The sequence below is a fragment of the Anoplopoma fimbria genome, chromosome 15 (assembly GCF_027596085.1).
Source record: "Anoplopoma fimbria isolate UVic2021 breed Golden Eagle Sablefish chromosome 15, Afim_UVic_2022, whole genome shotgun sequence".
Lineage (NCBI taxonomy): Eukaryota > Metazoa > Chordata > Actinopteri > Perciformes > Anoplopomatidae > Anoplopoma > Anoplopoma fimbria.
The window spans coordinates 17,026,832-17,040,036 of record NC_072463.1 but is presented as its reverse complement, the minus strand read 5'-3'; positions in this window follow the sequence as shown (position 1 = coordinate 17,040,036).

Sequence of the window (13,205 nt, the reverse complement as noted above, 5' to 3'; positions counted from 1 at the left end):
ACACTTAGGCTTTATTCGACATACTATACTATGACTTTTTTATGAATTTATTCAAAAGGGTGGCTGTGGCATGCCAGGTAGAGCGCTCATCCCATAACCATGAGGTTGGTGGTTTGAACCCCTCTTCAGTCAACATGCAGAGGTGTCCTTGAGCGAGACACCTAACCCCCAGTTGCTCCCCAGGCATCCCACTGCTCCTCTGTGATGGGTTAAATGCAGATAGTTGTAATTTGTCATTGTTGGACTAATGAAGGCTTCATTAATATTAACATACTATACTATGACTTTTTTAAGGCTTTTTTCGACATACTATACGATGACCTTTTTATGACTTTTTCGACATATTATACTATGACCTTTTTATGACTTTTTTTCAATATACTATACTTAGGCTTTCTTCAACATACTATACTCTGACTTTTTTATAACTTTTTTCGACATACTATACTATGACCTTTTTTTTTTTGACTTTTTTCGACATACTATACTATGACCTTTTTATGACTTTTTTCGACATACTATACTATGACCTTTTTATGACTTTCTTCAACATACTATACTATGACTTTTATATGACTTTTTTCAACATACTACACTATGACTTTTTTCGACATACTATACTATGACTTTTTATGAATTCATTCAACATACTATACTATGACCTTTTTATGACTTTTATTCAACATACTATACTATGACTTTTATATGACTTTTTTCAACATACTATACTATGACTTTTTTCGACATAGTATACTATGACATTTTTATGACTTTTTTCGAGATACTATACTATGACCTTTTTTTGACTTTTTCGACATACTATCCTATGACCTTTTTATGACTTTTTTTCATACTATACTATGACTTTTTTTTAGACTTTCTTCAACATACTATATGACTTTTTTATGACTTTTTTTCAACATACTATACTATGACCTTTTTTTGGACTTTTTTCGACATACTATACTATGACATTTTTATGACTTTTTTTCAACATACTATAGACTATGACCTTTTTATGACTTTTTTCAACATACTATACTATGACCTTTTTATAACTTTTTTCAACATTTACTTAGGCTTTTTCAACATACTATACTATGACTTTTTTATGACGTTTTCAACATACTATACTATGACCTTTTTTTGACTTTTTTCAACATACTATACTATGACCATTTTTTTTTTGACTTTTTCAACATACTATACTATGACCTTTTTATGACTTTTTTCGACATACTATACTATGACCTTTTTTTTGACTATTTTTTCGACATACTATACTATGACCTTTTTATGACTTTTTCGACATACTATACTATGACCTTTTTTTGACTTTTTTTCAACATACTATACTTAGGCTTTCTTCAACATACTATACTATGACTTTTTTCAACATAATATACTATGACTTTTTTTGACTTTTTTCGACATACTATACTATGACCTTTTTTTGACTTTTTTCGACATACTATACTATGACCTTTTTTTCAACACACTACACTTAGGCTTTATTCGACATACTATACTATGACTTTTTTATGAATTTATTCAAAAGGGTGGCTGTGGCATGCCAGGTAGAGCGCTCATCCCGTAACCACGAGGTTGGTGGTTTGAACCCCTCTTCAGTCAACATGCAGAGGTGTCCTTGAGCGAAACACCTAACCCCCAGTTGCTCCCCAGGCATCCCACTGCTCCTCTGTGATGGGTTGAATGCAGATAATTGTAACTTGTCATTGTTGGACTAATGAAGGCTTCATTAATATTAACATACTATACTATGACTTTTTTAAGGCTTTTTTCGACATACTATACGATGACCTTTTTATGACTTTTTCGACATACTATACTATGACCTTTTTATGACTTTTTTCAAAATACTATACTTATGGCTTTTTCAACATACTATACTCTGACTTTTTTATAACTTTTTCGACATACTATACTATGACCTTTTTTTATGACTTTTTTCGACATACTATACTATGACCTTTTTATGACTTTTTTCAACATACTATACTATGACCTTTTTATGACTTTCTTCAACATACTATACTATGACTTTTATATGACTTTTTTCAACATACTATACTATGACTTTTTTCGACATTATACTATGACTTTTTATGACTTCATTCAACATACTATACTATGACCTTTTTATGACTTTTATTCAACATACTATACTATGACTTTTATATGACTTTTTTCAACATACTATACTATGACTTTTTTCGACATATTATACTATGACATTTTTATGACTTTTTTCGACATACTATACTATGACCTTTTTTTTTTTGACTTTTTTTCAACATACTATACTATGACCTTTTTATGACTTTTTTTTTCGACATACTATACTATGACCTTTTTATGACTTTTTTCATACATACTATACTTTTTAGACTTTCTTCAACATACTATACTATGACTTTTTTCAACATACTATACTATGACCTTTTTATGACCTTTTTTTGACTTTTTTCGACATACTATACTATGACCTTTTTTTCAACATGACTTTTTTCAACATACTATACTATGACCTTTTTATGACTTTTTCGACATACTATACTATGACCTTTTTATGACTTTTTTTCAACATACATACTATACTATGACCTTTTTTTTTAACTTTTTTCGACATACTATACTATGACCTTTTTATGACTTTTTTCGACATACTATACTATGACCTTTTTATAACTTTTTTTCAACATACTATACTATGACCTTTTTTTCAACATACTACACTTAGGCTTTATTCGACATACTATACTATGACTTTTTATGAATTTATTCTAAAGGGTGGCTGTGGCATGCCAGGTAGAGCGCTCAGCCCATAACCACGAGGTTGGTGGTTTGAACCCCTCTTCAGTCAACATGCAGAGGTGTCCTTGAGCGAGACACCTAACCCCCAGTTGCTCCCCAGGCATCCCACTGCTCCTCTGTGATGGGTTGAATGCAGATAGTTGTAATTTGTCATTGTTGGACTAATGAAGGCTTCATTAATATTAACATACTATACTATGACTTTTTTAAGGCTTTTTTCGACATACTATACGATGACATTTTTATGACTTTTTTTCAACATACTATACTATGACCTTTTTATGACTTTTTTTCAAAATACTATACTTAGGCTTTCTTCAACATACTATACTATGACTTTTTATAACTTTTTTCAACATACTATACTATGACCTTTTTTTTTTTACTTTTTTCGACATACTATACTATGACCTTTTTATGACTTTTTTCGACATACTATACTATGACCTTTTTATGACTTTTTCAACATACTATACTATGACTTTTATATGACTTTTTTCAACATACTATACACTATGACTTTTTTCGACATACTATACTATGACCTTTTTATGACTTTTTCAACATACTATACTATGACTTTTATATGACTTTTTTCAACATACTATACTATGAATTTGTTTTTTTGACTTTTTCGACATAGTATACTATGACATTTTTATGACTTTTTTCGACATACATACTATGACCTTTTTTGACTTTTTCGACATACTATACTATGACCTTTTTATGACTTTTTTCAACATACTATACTTAGGCTTTCTTCAACATACTATACTATGACTTTTTTCAACATACTATACTATGACCTTTTTTTTGACTTTTTTCGACATACTATACTATGACCTTTTTTTCAACATACTACACTTAGGCTTTATTCGACATACTATACTATGACTTTTTTATGAATTTATTCAAAAGGGTGGCTGTGGCATGCCAGGTAGAGCGCTCATCCCATAACCACGAGGTTGGTGGTTGAACCCCTCTTCAGTCAACATGCAGAGGTGTCCTTGAGCGAGACACCTAACCCCCAGTTGCTCCCCAGGCATCCCACTGCTCCTCTGTGATGGGTTGAATGCAGATAGTTGTAATTTGTCATTGTTGGACTAATGAAGGCTTCATTAACATACTATACTATGACCTTTTTATGACTTTTTTCCAACATACTATACTTAGGCTTTCTTCAACATACTATACCCTGACTTTTTTTTATGACTTTTTTCGACATACTATACTATGACCTTTTTTTTGACTTTTTTCGACATACATACTACTTTTTACATACTATATGACCTTTTTATGACTTTTTTCGACATACTATACTATGACCTTTTTATAACTTTTTTCAACATACTATACTATGAGGCTTTTTTTCTTTTTTCAACATACTATACTATGACTTTTTTATGACTTTTTTCGACATACTATACTATGACCTTTTTATGGCTTTTTCGACATACTATACTATGACCTTTTTTTGACTTTTTTCGACATACTATACTATGACCTTTTTATGACTTTTTCGACATACTATACTATGACCTTTTTATGACTTTTTTTCAACATACTATACTTAGGCTTTCTTCACCATACTATACTATGACTTTTTTCAACATAATAAACTATGACTTTTTTTGACTTTTTTTCGACATACTATACTATGACCTTTTTTTCAACATACTATACTTAGGCTTTCTTCACCATACTATACTATGACTTTTTTTTTTCAACATAATAAACTATGACTTTTTTTTATGACTTTTTTCGACATACTATACTATACCTTTTTTAGGCTTTCTTCAACATACTATACTATGACTTTTATATGACTTTTTTTTTTTTCAACATACTACACTATGACTTTTTTCGACATACTATATTATGACTTTTTTATGAATTCATTCAACATACTATACTATGACCTTTTTATGACTTTTATTCAACATACTATACTATGACTTTTATATGACTTTTTTCAACATACTATACTATGACTTTTTTTTTTCGACATACTATACTATGACTTTTTATGACTTTTTTCGACATACTATACTATGACCTTTTTATGACTTTTTCGACATATTATACTATGACCTTTTTATGACTTTTTTTCAATATACTATACTTAGGCTTTCTTCAACATACTATACTATGACTTTTTCAACATAATGTACTATGACTTTTTTTGACTTTTTTCGACATACTATACTATGACCTTTTTTTTTACTTTTTTCGACATACTATACTATGACCTTTTTTTCAACATACTACACTTAGGCTTTATTCGACATACTATACTATGACTTTTTTATGAATTTATTCAAAAGGGTGGCTGTGGCATGCCAGGTAGAGCGCTCATCCCATAACCACGAGGTTGGTGGTTCGAACCCCTCTTCAGTCAACATGCAGAGGTTTCCTTGAGCGAGACACCTAACCCCCAGTTGCTCCCCAGGCATCCCACTGCTCCTCTGTGATGGGTTGAATGCAGATAGTTGTAATTTGTCATTGTTGGACTAATGAAGGCTTCATTAATATTAACATACTATACTATGACTTTTTTAAGGCTTTTTTCGACATACTATACGATGACCTTTTTATGACTTTTTCGACATACTATACTATGACCTTTTTATGACTTTTTTCAAAATACTATACTTTTTTTATGACTTTTTCAACATACTATACTCTGACTTTTTTATAACTTTTTCGACATACTATACTATGCCCTTTTTTTTAAACTTTTTTCGACATACTATACTATGACCTTTTTATGACTTTTTTCGACATACTATACTATGACCTTTTTATGACTTTCTTCAACATACTATACTATGACTTTTATATGACTTTTTTCAACATACTACACTATGACTTTTTTTTTCGACATACTATACTATGACTTTTTTATGAATTCATTCAACATACTATACTATGACCTTTTTATGACTTTTATTCAACATACTATACTATGACTTTTATATGACTTTTTTCAACATACTATACTATGACTTTTTTCGACATAGTATACTATGACATTTTTATGACTTTTTCGACATACTATACTATGACCTTTTTATGACTTTTTTCAACATACTATACTTAGGCTTTCTTCAACATACTATACTATGACTTTTTTCAACATAATATACTATGACTTTTTTTGACTTTTTTCGACATACTATACTATGACATTTTCATGACTTTTTTCAACATACTATATTTAGGCTTTCTTCAACATACTATACTATGACTTTTCAACATACTATACTATGACTTTTTTTGACTTTTTTCGACATACTATACTATGACCTTTTTATGACTTTTTTCAACATACTATACTATGACTTTTATCAACATACTATACTATGACTTTTTTATGACTTTTTTCTACATACTATACTATGACCTTTTTTTTTAAACTTTTTTCAACATACTATACTATGACTTTCTTCAACATACGATACTGACTTTTTTCAACATACTATACTATGACTTTTTTATGACTTTTTTCGACATACTATACTATGACCTTTTTATGGCTTTTTCAACATACTATACTATGACCTTTTTTTGACTTTTTCGACATACTATACTATGACCTTTTTATTACTTTTTTCGACATACTATACTATGACCTTTTTATGACTTTTTTTCAACATACTATACTAGGCTTTCTTCAACATACTATACTATGACTTTTTTCAACATAATATACTATGACTTTTTTTGACTTTTTTTCGACATACTATACTATGACTTTTTCATGATTTTTTCAACATACTATACTGACTTTTTTCAACATACTATACTATGACCTTTTTTTTTAACTTTTTTCGACATACTATACTATGACCTTTTTTTCAACATACTACACTTAGGCTTTATTCGACATACTATACTATGACTTTTTTATGAATTTATTCAAAAGGGTGGCTGTGGCACGCCAGGTAGAGCGCTCATCCCGTAACCACGACCTTGGTGGTTCGAATCCCTCTTCAGTAACATGCAGAGGTGTCCTTGAGCGAGACACCTAACCCCCAGTGCAATACTATGCTTTTACACTTACTATACTTAGTTTTTTTTCAAAATGCTAATATAAAATACTATACTTTAACCTTTTCATGACTATTTCGACATACTATACTATGACTTTTTATGACATACTACACTTAAACTTATTTCAACATGCTGTTCTAAGACCTTCTTAAGAATTTATTCGACATATTATACTATGACCTTTTTATGACTTTTTCGACATACTATACTATGACTTTTATATTACTTTTTACGACATATTATACTATGACTTTTTTATGACTTTATTCAACATACTATACTATGACATTTTATATGACTTTTTTCGACATATTATACTATGACTTTTTTTGACGACATACTATACTATGACTTTTTTCAACATACTATACTATGACTTTTTATGACTTCATTCAACATACTGTACTATGACTTTTATATGACTTTTTTATGACTTTATTCAACATACTATACTATAACTTTTATATGACTTTTTTCAACATACTATACTATGACATTTTTTTTTTCGACATACTATACTATGACTTTTTTATGACTTTTTCAACATACTATACTATGACTTTTATATGACTTTTTTCAACATACTATACTATGACTTTATTCAACATACTATACTATGACCTTTTTATGACTTTTTCGACATACTAAACTATGACTTTTTTATGAGTTTATTCAACATACTATACTATGACCTTTTATATTACTTTTTTCAAGGTACTATACTATGAGTGGCTGTGGCGCATGGAGAGCGAGGTTGTTTTCCATTCAGAGGATTGGCTGTTCAATACTATACTAAGACTTTTTTACGACATACTATACTATGACCTTTTTTTGACTTTTTTCGACATACTATACTATGACCTTTTTATGACTTTTTTTTTTCGACATACTATACTATGACCATTTTTATGGCTTTTTCGACATACTATACTATGACCTTTTTTTTTTTTACTTTTTTCGACATACTATACTATGACCTTTTTATGACTTTTTCGACATACTATACTATGACCTTTTTATGACTTTTTTTCAACATACTATACTTACGCTTTCTTCAACATACTATACTATTACTTTTTTCAACATACTATACTATGACTTTTTTTAAAACTTTTTTCAACATACTATACTATGACCTTTTTTTTTAACTTTTTTCGACATACTATACTATGACCTTTTTTTCAACATACTACACTTAGGCTTTATTCGATATACTATACTATGACTTTTTTATGAATTTATTCAAAAGGGTGGCTGTGGCATGCCAGGTAGAGCGCTCATCCCATAACCACGAGGTTGGTGGTTTGAACCCCTCTTCAGTCAACATGCAGAGGTGTCCTTGAGCGAGACACCTAACCCCCAGTTGCTCCCCAGGCATCCCACTGCTCCTCTGTGATGGGTTGAATGCACATAGTTGTAATTTGTCATTGTTGGACTAATGAAGGCTTCATTAATATTAACATACTATACTATGACTTTTTTAAGGCTTTTTTCGACATACTATACTATGACCTTTTTATGACTTTTTTCGACATACTATACTATGACCTTTTTATGACGTTTTTTTCAACATACTATACGTAGGCTTTCTTCAATATACTATGCCCTGACTTTTTTATGACTTTTTTCGACATACTATACTATGACCTTTTTATGACTTTTTTCGACATACTATACTTAGGCTTTTTTTCTTCAACATACTATACTATGACTTTTATATGACTTTTTTCAACATACTACACTATGACTTTTTTTTCGACATACTATATTATGACTTTTTTATGAATTCATTCAACATACTATACTATGACCTTTTTATGACTTTTATTCAACATACTATACTATGACTTTTATATGACTTTTTTCAACATACTATCCTATGACCTTTTTATGACTTTTTTCGAGATACTATACTATGACCTTTTTATGACTTTTTTCGACATACTATCCTATGACCTTTTTTTAAACTTTTTTCAACATACTATACTTAGGCTTTCTTCAACATACTATACTCTGACTTTTTTCAACATACTATAATCTGACTTTTTTATGACTTTTTTCGACATACCATACTATGACCTTTTTATGATTTTTTTCGACATACTATACTATGACCTTTTTTTTTTTGACTATTTTTTCGACATACTATACTATGACCTTTTTATGACTTTTTCGACATACTATACTATGACCTTTTTATGACTTTTTTTCAACATACTATACTTAGGCTTTCTTCAACATACTATACTATGACTTTTTTTTTCAACATAATATACTATGACTTTTTTGACTTTTTTCGACATACTATACTATGACATTTTCATGACTTTTTTCAACATACTATACTGACTTTTTTCAACATACTATACTATGACCTTTTTTTTTTTTAACTTTTTTTTGACATACTATACTATGACCTTTTTTTCAACATACTACACTTAGGCTTTATTCGACATACTATACTATGACTTTTTTATGAATTTAATCAAAAGGGTTGCTGTGGCACGCCAGGTAGAGCGCTCATCCCGCAACCATGAGGTTGGTGGTTTGAATCCCTCTTCAGTAACATGCAGAGGTGTCCTTGAGCGAGACACCTAACCCCCAGTGCAATACTATGACTTTTTTACACTTACTATACTTAGTCTTTTTTCAAAATGCTAATATAAAATACTGTACTTTAACCTTTTCATGACTATTTGCGACATGCTATACTATGACTTTTTATGACATACTGCACTTAAACTTATTTCAACATGCTGTTCGAAGACCTTCTTAAGAATTTATTCGACATATTATACTATGACCTTTTTATGACTTTGATCGACATACTATACTATGACTTTTATATTACTTTTTACGACATACTATACTACGACTTTTTTATGACTTTATTCAACGTACTATACTATGACTTTTTATGACTTTTTCAACATACTATACTATGACTTTTTTTCAACATACTATACTATGACTTCTTTCGTCATACTATACTATGACTTTTTTAGGACTTCATTCAACATACTGTACTATGACTTTTATATGACTTTTTTCAACATACTATACTATGACTTTTATATGACTTTTTTTCAACATACTATACTATGACTTTTTTCGACATACTATACTATGACTTTTTTATGACTTTTACTCAACATACTATACTATGACTTTTATATGACTTTTTTCAACATACTATACTATGACTTTTTTCGACATACTATACTATGACATTTTTATGAGTTTATTCAACATACTAAACTATGACTTTTTTATGAGTTTATTCAACATACTATACTATGACCTTTTATATTACTTTTTTCAAGGTACTATACTATGAGTGGCTGTTTTGGAGAGCAGGTTGTTTTCCATTCAGAGGATTGGCTGTTCAATACTATACTAAGACTTTTTACGACATACTATACTATGACCTTTTTTTGACTTTTTTCGACATACTATACTATGACCTTTTTATGACTTTTTTCGACATACTATACTATGACCTTTTTATGGCTTTTTTCGACATACTATACTATGACCTTTTTTTGACTTTTTTCGACATGCTATACTATGACCTTTTTATGACTTTTTTCGACATACTATACTATGACATTTTTATGACTTTTTTTCAACATACTATACTTACGCTTTCTTCAACATACTATACTATTACTTTTTTCAACATAATATACTATGACTTTTTTTGACTTTTTGACATACTATACTATGACCTTTTTTTTTACTTTTTTCGACATACTATACTATGACCTTTTTTTCAACATACTACACTTAGGCTTTATTCGACATACTATACTATGACTTTTTTATGAATTTATTCAAAAGGGTTGCTGTGGCATGCCAGGTAGAGCGCTCATCCCATAACCACGAGGTTGGTGGTTCGAACCCCTCTTCAGTCAACATGCAGAGGTGTCCTTGAGCGAGACACCTAACCCCCAGTTGCTCCCCAGGCATCCCACTGCTCCTCTGTGATGGGTTAAATGCAGATAATTGTAGTTTGTCATTGTTGGACTAATGAAGGCTTCATTAATATTAACATACTATACTATGACTTTTTTAAGGCTTTTTCGACATACTATACTATGACCTTTTTATGACTTTTTTCGACATACTATACTATGACCTTTTTATGACTTTTTTTCAACATACTATACTTAGGCTTTCTTCAATATACTATGCCCTGACTTTTTTATGACTTTTTTCGACATACTATACTATGACCTTTTTATGACTTTTTTTCAACATACTATACTTAGGCTTTCTTCAACATACTATACTATGACTTTTATATGACTTTTTTTTCAACATACTACACTATGACTTTTTTCATACATACTATATTATGACTTTTTTATGAATTCATTCAACATACTATACTATGACCTTTTTATGACTTTTTTCAACATACTATACTATGACTTTTATATGACTTTTTCAACATACTATACTATGACCTTTTTATGACTTTTTCGAGATACTATACTATGACCTTTTTTTTAACATACTATACTATGACCTTTTTATGACTTTTTTCGACATACCATACTATGACCTTTTTATGACTTTTTTCGACATACTATACTTAGGCTTTCTTCAACATACTATACTATGACTTTTTTCAACATACTATACTATGACCTTTTTTTGACTTTTTTCGACATACTATACTATGACATTTTTATGACTTTTTTTCAACATACTATACTTTGACTTTCTTCAACATACTATACTATGACTTTTTTCAACATACTATACTATGACTTTTTTTTGACTTTTTTCGACATACTATACTATGACCTTTTTTTTTTGACTTTTTTTTTTTCAACATACTATACTATGACCTTTTTTTTTTTTCAACATACTACACTTAGGCTTTATTCGACATACTATACTATGACTTTTTTATGAATTTATTCAAAAGGGTGGCTGTGGCACGCCAGGTAGAGCGCTCATCCCGTAACCACGAGGTTGGTGGTTCGAATCCCTCTTCAGTAACATGCAGAGGTGTCCTTGAGCGAGACACCTAACCCCCAGTTGCTCCCCAGGCATCCCACTGCTCCTCTGTGATGGGTTAAATGCAGATAATTGTAATTTGTCATTGTTGGACTAATGAAGGCTTCATTAACATACTATACTATGACTTTTTTAAGGCTTTTTTCAACATACTATACTATGACTTTTTTATGACTTTTTTCGACATACTATACTATGACCTTTTTATGACTTTTTTTCAACATACTATACTTAGGCTTTTTCAACATACTATACCCTGACTTTTTTTATAACTTTTTTTTTTTCGACATACTATACTATGACCTTTTTATGACTTTTTTTCAACATACTATACTGACATACTATACTATGACTTTTATATGACTTTTTCAACATACTATACTATGACTTTTTTCGACATACTATACTATGACATTTTTATGACTTTTTTCGACATACTATACTATGACCTTTTTTTTTTAACCTTTTTCGACATACTATACTATGACCTTTTTATGACTTTTTCGACATACTATACTATGACTTTTTATGACTTTTTTCAACATACTATACTTAGGCTTTCTACAACATACTATAATATGATTTTTTTCAACATAATATACTATGACTTTTTTTGAGTTTTTTCGACATACTATACTATGACATTTTCATGACTTTTTTCAACATACTGTACTTAGACTTTCTTCAACATACTATACTATGACTTTTTTCAACATACTATACTATGACTTTTTTTGACTTTTTTTCAACATACTATACTTTTTTATGACATTTATCAACATACTATACTATGACTTTTTTCGACATACTATACTATGACTTTTTTATGACTTTTTTCGAGATACTATACTATGACCTTTTTTTTTTCCTTTTTTCGACATACTATCCTATGACCTTTTTTTATGACTTTTTTTCGACATACTATACTATGACCTTTTCATGACTTTTTTTCAACATACTATACTTAGGCTTTCTTCAACATACTATACTATGATTTTTTTTTTCAACATAATATACTATGACTTTTTTTGAGTTTTTTCGACATACTATACTATGACATTTTCATGACTTTTTTCAACATACTGTACTTAGACTTTCTTCAACATACTATACTATGACTTTTTTCAACATACTATACTATGACCTTTTTATGACTTTTCTTCAACATACTATACTATGACATTTTTCAACATACTATACTTAGGCTTTCTTCAACATACTATACTAACCCCCATGACTTTTTTATGACTTTTTTCTACATACTATACTATGACATTTTCATGACT